Source organism: Myotis myotis, unplaced genomic scaffold, assembly GCF_014108235.1.
Source record: "Myotis myotis isolate mMyoMyo1 unplaced genomic scaffold, mMyoMyo1.p scaffold_m19_p_2, whole genome shotgun sequence".
NCBI lineage: Eukaryota > Metazoa > Chordata > Mammalia > Chiroptera > Vespertilionidae > Myotis > Myotis myotis.
Genome location: NW_023416324.1, coordinates 174,668,932 through 174,678,286, shown reverse-complemented (window position 1 = coordinate 174,678,286; position 9,355 = coordinate 174,668,932).

The window sequence follows — 9,355 nt, the reverse complement described above, 5'->3', positions numbered from 1 at the left end:
TCCTTTGCCCTTGTCTTCTCCATAATCCGTTAAGTGGATTTTGATGAGTTATTCCCATTTTACAGAACTGGAGCTTGAGGCAGAAAGATGATAAGTGTCTTGCTTAGGTTCAGATACCTCTGTGTGTGCAGAGATGGGGCAAGAACAGAGGTATCTGGGTCCCTAGACTTCTCACATCTCTCCAGATCGCTGTTCTCAACTTTGTTCCATATTTATTCATACAATGGATGGCATTCTCATGTCACACATGCCCATGGGCATACTCAGGGTCATGCTACCTTCAATCCTTTCAAGCAGGTGTTTTAAACCTAATTATTCAAGATGGGAGATGTTCAAGCAGGGTGTCAGAACCTAACAAGGCAAGGGGGCCATCTGTATAGGAAGGTGGTCCAGTATGAGGTCAGAACCTGAGTGAGGTGAGGACATTCATGCATGGGCATGGCCTGCGCTCTGGGTGGGAATGCAGCCTGCCTGGGGAATCAAAGCCCAAGCAGGGTGAGGAGGACATTATTTTTTTAACTTATCTTTATTATTGATAGTATTACAGATGTCCCCTTTGTTTTGTTCCCCATTACCCCCTCCACCCCATACTAGCCCCTCCCAGGCCTTCACCAGACTATTGTCTGTGTCCATCGGCTATGTACATATGCATATAAGTTCCCCAGTTATTGTCTCCCGCCTTCCCTCTAAAATTCATCAGTCTGTTCCATATCTTTTTTTTTTTTTAAGTTTTTATTGATTTGAGGGAGAGAGAGGAAGGGAGAGGGAGAGAAACATTGGTGGCTGCCTCCTGCATGCCCCCTACTGGGTATCAAGCCTGCAACCCCGGCATGGGCCTTAACCGGGAATCGAACTAGCAGCCTCTCAAGCACAGGATGACACCCAACCAACTGAGCCACTTTAGCCAGGGCAAGGAGGACGTTTTGAGGAGGGGAAGACCCAGGACAGGGTGTTGGGCAAGTTTAGGGTGAGGAGGGTATTTACTGAGGAGGCAGGTGGAAGCAACCCAGTGTAGAGTATTGGAGACGAGTGAGAAGGGCATGTGAATGCAGAAGAAGGCAGTGGTGACAGGGATAATTCATATGGATAAATGTGTTAGGGAAAATGGGAGCCCAGTTTCTCACAGTTGGAGAAGGAAATTATCCTATCTAATTAGGAGGGGATATGCTAATTGACCCTCACACCATTGCAAAGATGGCAGCACCCACAGCCAACAAGGAGGGAATATGCTAATTGACTGCCCCGCCCTCAAAGATGGCGGCGCCCACAGCCACAAGATGGCAGTGCCCAGTCCCCTCAGCCCCCCAGCCACCCAGGGCCAGCCTGAGCGCAGGCAAGCCTCAGATGTTGGCTGCCCAGCCACCCAGGGCCTCTCAAGACACAGGTAACCAGGGCTGGCCGAGGCTTGCACTGCCAGCAGTGGCAGCAGCAGAAGTGTGATGGGTGCATTGCCTTCCCCTGATCGCAGGGTCGCCTCCTGTCTCTGCGGGCTCCTGGACTGAGAGAGGGGGCAGGCCGGGCTGAGGGACACCCCCTCCAGTGCATGAATTTTCTTGCACCGGGCCTCTAGTAAATATAGAAAGGGAGAAAGACCTAGCTGGTTTGGTTCAGTGGGTAGAGTGTCGGCCTGCAGACTGAAGGGTCCCAGGTTTGACTCCGGCCAAGGGCACATGTCCAGGTTGTGGGCTCAATCCCCAGTGGGTGGGAAGGTGTGCAAGAGGCAGCTGATCAATGATTCTCTCTCATCATTGATGATTCTATCTCCCTCTCCCTTCCTTTCTGAAATCAATAAAAAATATATTTGCAAAAAAAAAGAAAGGGAGAAAACTAGAATGAACCTTGTGATATTAGGTTAAAATTGGAGATATTGGTGTAAACTCATATTTTTCAATACATAGAGGTAGATTTAAAAATCAATATAGGGAGAAATAGGGAGAAACCAAGATGGCGGCATAGGTAAACACCTGAACTTGCTGCCTCGCACAACCACTTCAAAACTACAACTAAAGACAAAACAGAAATCACCCAGAACCACAGGAAGGCTGGCTGAGTGGAAATTCTACAACTAGAAGGAAAGAGAAAATCACACTGAGACTCAGGAGGTGCGGAAGTAAAGTGCAGAGGTACGGAGGCGCACACAGAAAGGGCTGGCATTGGAGGTTGCCGGTGTCTTTTTAAATCGGGAGGGAGTCTCAAGCTCCCGATGGCCCTGACTGCAGTTCTGGGCGAGTCTCTGGGGACCCAGACTCACACGGGGAGGAACTGGACTGTCTGGCAGTGGGCGGAACTTGAGGGCAGCTTTCTCAGAGGTGCTTGCAGCGATGACCGTGGGACACTGAGACCCGGGGGGCCTCGTAGGGCGGGGCTGAGGACCAGCCATAGCTGTTTGCTCCGCCCTGTTGATTCCCTGAGACCCCACCCCACCCAAGCTGTGAGCAAAGGCTTTTGCATATGAATGGGCTGGCCCTTTGAGATCTAAAATTGCCTAGCAAGCTGCAGCTGGGTCAGAGAGAATCAGAACATCCAAGGGAGGGCTCAGGGCCCCACAGCAGCTTGCACTGCTTCGCGGCTGGGCCTCGCCTGGGTGCCTCCGGACCCCAAACAAGGAGGATCAGTCTGCAGATTTCTCCATAGCTCCTGCTGGGTAGCCTCGGGCGGAGGCTGAATTGGCACCTCCTTGGGGATCCAGGGGCCCGTGTGCCTCGTGGTTGGAGTGGGACCGTCCAGATTGCAACTCCTCAGATCCATAAAGGACACACTAAGGGGCAGACTCAGTGAGCACCAAACCCCACTGAAGCAAGTCTTGCCCCATAAGGGTGACTTCAGCACAGAAGTTCTCCCACTGTAGACACAGCTGATTCTCACTGCCAATTGGCCTGGAGGTCAATTCCTCCCAGTGATACCAACAACAATCAAAGCTTAATTACAACAAGACTGCACACAGCCCACAAAGGGGTGCACCAAGAGTGTCCACCTCAGGTAATTGGGAAGGCTGAGCCACTGGGCCCTATAGCACACCTAGCACACAAAGCCATTCTATCAAAACAGGGAAGCATAAAAAATGCGGAGACAAAGAAACAGATCACAAATGACAGAAATGGAGGAAAGCAAACGACTGGATATAGAGTTCAAAAGCATGGTTATAAGGTTTTTCAAGAATTTTCTAGAAACCGCTGATAAATTTAGTGAGACCCTCAAGGATATGAAAAAGGACCAACTAGAAATTAAGCATACACTGACTAATAAAGAATAATATACAGAGATCCAACAGAAGACAAGAGGATCCCAAGAATCAAGTCAAAGATTTGAAATATGAAGAAGCAAAAAATACCCAACCAGAAAAGCAAAAAGAAGAAAGAATCCAAAAATATCAAGATAGTGTAAGGAGCCTCTGGGACAACTTCAAGCGTATCAACATCAGAATTATAGGGGTGCCAGAAGAAGAGAGAGAGCAAGATATTGAAAACTTATTTGAAGAAATAATGACAGAAAACTTCCCCTACCTGGTGAAAGAAATAGACTTACAAGTCCAGGAAGCGCAGAGAGCCCCAAACAAGAGGAATCCAAAGAGGACCACACCAAGACACATCATAATTAAAATGCCAAGGGCAAAAGACAAAGAGAGAATCTTAAAAGCATCAAGAGAAAGACAGTCAGTTACCTACAAGGGAATACCCATACGACTGTCAGCTGATTTCTCAACAGAAACTATGCAGGCCAGAAGTGAGTGGCAAGAAATATTCAAAGTGATGAATAGCAAGTCCTAGCCAGCTTGGCTCAGTGGATAGAGTGTCAGCCTGCGGACTGAAGGGTCCCAGGTTTGATTCTGGCCAAGGGCACATGCCTGGGTTGCGGGCTTGATCCTCAGTAGGGGGCATGCAGGAGGCAGCCGATCAATGATTCTCTCATCATTAATGTTTCTCTCTCTCCCCTCTCCCTTCCTCTCTGAAATCAATGAAGAAATATGAGAAAAAGAAAAAAAAATGTGATGAATAGCAAGAACCTACAACCAAGATTACTTTATCCAGCAAAGCTATCATTCAGAACTGAAGGTCAGATAAAGAGCTTCACTGATAAGAAAAAGCTAAAGGAGTTCATCACCACCAAACCAGTATTATATGAAATGCTGAAAGGTATTCTTTAAGAAGAGGAAGAAGAAGAAAAAAGGTAAAGATAAAAATTATGAACAACAATTACATATCTATCAACAAATGAATCTAAAAATCAAGTGAATAAAAATTCTGATGAACAGAGTAAACTGGTGAATATAATAGAATCAGGGGCATAGATGGGACTGACAATTCTCGGGGGGGGGGGAGGGTGTGTGGGGGGTGGGGGAAGAGACTGGACAAAAATCGTACAGCTATGGATGAGGACAGTGGGTAAGGGCAGAAGGTGAGGTGGGAACTGGGTGGAGGGGAGTTATGGGGGCAGGGGGAAGAGGAACAACTGTAATAATCTGAACAATCAAGATTTAATTTAAAAAAATAAAATAAAAATTAATATAGATTTAAGTGTGTATGCTCTAACTGTTGAGAAGTGACACCCCCATTCCAATGGCAAGGAGCAGTGCCCAAGTCCTAGCTTCTACATAACATTCTACACTGTATGGTGCCAGTGCTCCCTAGTGAATGAGCTGATTCTAGGGCTGAGAGAGAAATACAAGATGAGCCTAGAAATCTTGTACTAAAAGCAAAAAAAAAAAGTGTAATTGGGACATATAAAAAGGACAGAAAAGTTAGCTTGAAATGCTCCCACTGGACAAATTAGACAGTTTGAACATCAGTATACTAGCATATTGATTATAACCTCTGAATAAAACAGTTGATATTAATATACATAATTATATGAATAAATTAAAAATTTAATGAGGAACAAGACACATTTTCAAAGTAATTCCACCCAAAGATTTATTTATTATAAAGGGAAAGGGAATTACTGTACAGTAGAGAAGCTTAACTGATACCACCTTGATCAAGTGATCAAAGTCAACATCAGCAGAACAAAAATAGACCCAGAGACATAGAAGCATGAACAGACTGTTGAGCCTCAGAGGGAAGGCAAGGGAAGGTGTGTGGGAAGAGATCAACCACTGAACTTGTATACATCCTTTTTCACCCTTTCCCCCAAAAGTCCCCCTTCTGGCAACCAAATCTCAGTCTGTTCTCTGTATCTGAGTCTGTTTCTGTGTTGTTGGTTCATTTATATTGTCCTTTAGATTCCACATATAAGTGAAATTATATGGTATGTCTTTCTCTCTGACTTATTTAACTCAGCACAATACCCTCTAGGCCAGCGGTTCTCAACCTGTGGGTCGCGCGGCCCCTTTGGCGGTCGAACGACTCTTTCACAGGGGTCGCCTAAGACCATCCTGCATATCAGATATTTACATTACAATTCATAACAATAGCAACATTACAGTTATGAAGTAGCAACGAAAATAATTTTATGGTTGGGTCACAACATGAGGAACTGTATTTAAAGGGCCAGAAGGCTGAGAACCACTGGCCCATCCATGTTGTCGAAATGGTAAAATTTCATCCTTTTTTTCTTTTCAATCCTCATCCAAGGATATGTTTTATTGATTTTTTAGAAAAGAGGAAGGGAGAAAAAGAGAGAGAGAAACAGGGGTGTGAGAGAGAAACAATGATCGGTTGCCTCCCATATGTGCCCTAACCAGGGATCAAACCTGCAATCTGGGTATGTGACCTGACAGGGAATTGAACCTGTGACCCTTTGGTGCATGGGACAACTGTCCAATCAACTGAGCCACACTGGCCAGGGCAGATTTTGACCTTTTTTATGGCTGAATAAGATTCCATTGTATAAATGTACCACATCTTCTTTATCTAGTCACCCGCGGATGGGCAGTTAGGCTGCCTCCATACCTTAGCTATTGTACTGATGCTGCAGTGAACACAGTGATTTCTTTTTTATTTTATTTTATATTTCTTACGATAAATACCCAGAAGTGGAGCTGCTGGGTCCTTCTTTGTCTCTTATGATAGCCTTTTTCAAAAGTCTGTTTTGTCTGGTATAAGTATTTCTACTTCAGCTTTTTGTTTTGTTTTGTTTTGCTTCCATTTTCATGAAATATCTTTTTTCATCCCTTATTTCCAGTCTCTGTGTCTTTCCATCTGAAGTGAGTCTCTTGTAGACAGCATATGTATGGGTCTTGTTTCCTTATCCATTCAGTACCTTGTGTCTTTTAATTGGAGCATTTAAAGTAATTGCTGCTGAAACCGGTTTGGCTCAGTGGATAGAGCGTCGGTCTGCGGACTGAAAGGTCCCAGGTTCGATTCCGGTCAAGGGCATGTACCTGGGTTGCGGGCATATCCCCAGTAGGAGATGTGCAGGAGGCAGCTGATCGATGTTTCTCTCTCATCAATGTTTCTAACTCTCTATCTCTCTCCCTTCCTCTCTGTAAAAAATCAATAAAACATATTAAAAAAAAATAAAGTAATTGCTGATAGATATGTATTTATTGCCATTTTATTATTCATATTTTTTATCTCTTTTTTCCTGAAATAAAAACAACAACCCTTTAACATTTCTTCTAATATTGGTTTGGTGGTGATGAACTCCTTTACCTTTTTCTGGGAAGCTCTTTATCCTTCTAGTCTAAATGATAGATTTGCTGGTAGAATTAACTTCCTGATTTTGACAATTGTGTTGTGGTGATGATGTAAGAGAATGTCCTTGTTTATAGAAAATACACATTAAATAAAGGGTTATGGAGAGTTGTTCTTTACTTCAAATTTTCTATGTGCTGAGATTGTTTTCAGATTTTTTTTTAAAAATATATTTTATTGATTTTTTACAGAGAGGAAAGGAGAGAGAGAGAGTTAGAAACATCGATGAGAGAAACATCGATCAGCTGCCTCCTGCACACCCCCCACTGGGGATGTGCCCGCAACCAAGGTACATGCCCTTGACCGGAATCGAACCCGGGACCTTTCAGTCCTCAGGCCGACGCTCTATCCACTGAGCCAAACCGGTCCCAGCATGTTTTCAGATTTTTCAAAATATTTTAAAAATATAAAAGTAATACATGAGTGTTGTAACAAGTTGAATGCAAATAAAGCTAATACCCCCTTCATCCCAATTCTAGCACCATCTTTCCTAAAGAGACCATTATCACCAGATCTATAGATATCTTTCCAAGCTTTATCTGCAATCATATGAACATGTAGTCCCTGGCTGGGTAGCTCCGTTGTTTGGAGTGTCGTCCCAATACACCAAAGTTTTGGGTTTGAACCTGGGCACATACAAGAATAAGTGGAACCACAAATTGATCTTTCTCTCTCACACCTTCCCTAATCAATTAAAGAAACACATATGAACATCTAAATCTTTACCTTCTCTCATTGTGTCAGCTATTAACTTTCCCCTTAGTGTCCTGCACTAAACAGAAATTCTTAATTTTTATAACATTGTACTTTAAAATAATTTCAGACTTAAAGAAACAAATAATTTTTATAACATTTTACTTAAATAATTTTAGACTCGTAGAATATTACAAGGAATTCTGCTCTTCCCTTCCTCCAGATTCCATAAATGTTAATATTTTGCACATTTGCTATATCATTCTCTGTGTTTTTGTGTGCATGTGTGTGTATAATTTTTCCCAAACAACTTGAGAATAAGTTGTAGACATAACATTCCTTTATTTCTAAATACCCCAATATGCTTTCTAAAAACAAGGACTTCCCTTATATAACCACAGTACAATGATCAAAATCAGGATATATACACTGAGTGGCCAGATTATTATGACCACCCCATCAGTACTTCGTTGGGCCACCTTTTGCCTTCAATACTGCGGCGATTCTTCTTGGCATTGACTCCACGAGATGTTGAAAGGTGATGCGAGGAATCTGACACCATGCCTGATGAATAGCACTGTCCAGTTCTGTGAGATTTGATGGTTGTGAAACCAGCTGCCTGATGGCTCTTTTAACTTCGTCCCACAAATGCTCAATTGGATTGAGATCTGGTGATTGTGGGGGCCACCTAAGCAAGGTAAAGTCTCCCTCATGTTCTTGAAACCACTCGTGCACAATACGAGCACCGTGGCATGGTGCATTGTCTTGTTGGAAGAAGCCATCTCCATTTGGATACGCCATCAACATGATAGGATGAACTTATCAGCAACAATACTTAGGTATGTGGTGCTATTCAGATGTTTATAATGGTCTGGCCCTCTAGTTACTTTAGCGGGAAATTATAGCTAATATGCCTACAAACGTCAGGTGGTCATAATAATCTGGCCACTCAGTGTACATTGATACAGTATTATTATCTAATCTATAGAGTTTACCCAATTTTTGCTAATTGTACACCAATTTATTTTATTTTATTATTAATTTTTTAGTTTTTACCTGAGGATATTTTTTCATTGATTTTTAGAGAGTGGAAGAGAGAGGAAAAGACAGAGAGAAACACTTCAATTGGTTGCCTCCTGCACGCACCCTGACCAAGGCCCGGGCTGGGGAAGGAGCCTACAACTGCAGTATATGCCCTTGACCAGAACTGAACCCAGGACCCTTCAGTCCACAGGCTGACACTCTAACCACTGAGCCAAACTGGCTAGGGCACCACCAATTTATTTTATAAAAAAATTTTTAAATATAGGATCACACTAAATTGTATTTAGTTGTCTTGCCTCCTGTAATCTGGAATAATCCATCGGTTTTTATCTTTCATGACCTTAACATTTTGGAAGAGTACAGGACACTTTTTTTGTAGAATGTCCATTTCGGTTAGTCTGGTGTCTCCTCATGATTAGATTCAGACTATGCATTTTTGGCAGGAATGTCATAGAAGAGAGGCTGTGCCTTCTCAGAGCATCTGATCAGGAGGCATGTGATGTCAATTTGTCCTATTACTGGTGATGTTAACTTTGATTATTTGGTTAAGGTGGTGTCTGCCAGGTTTCTACGCTGTAAATTGCTGTTTTTCCCTTTGTAATTAATAAGTATCTTGTGGAGAAGCAATACTTAATTCTTATGTAATCAAAATCATCAGTGTTTGGCAACGTGATTTGTTCTTTTGAAGTGTTTGAGTCCTTCCCTACCACCAGTAGGTGACAGAGATTTTCTGCAACTTTCTTTTTCTTTTTTTATTGAATTTCTTGGGGTGACATTGGTTAACAAAATTATATAGGTTTCAGGTGTACAATTCTGTAATACCTCATCTGTATATTGTGTGTTCACCACCCCAAGTCAAGCCTCCTTCCATCACCATTTATCCCTCCTTTACCCTCTTTTACCTCCCCCAGCCCTCTCTCCCTCTGGTAATCACCATACTGTTGTCCGTGTCTATGAGGGTTTTCTTGTTTCTTTTTGTTTTTTGT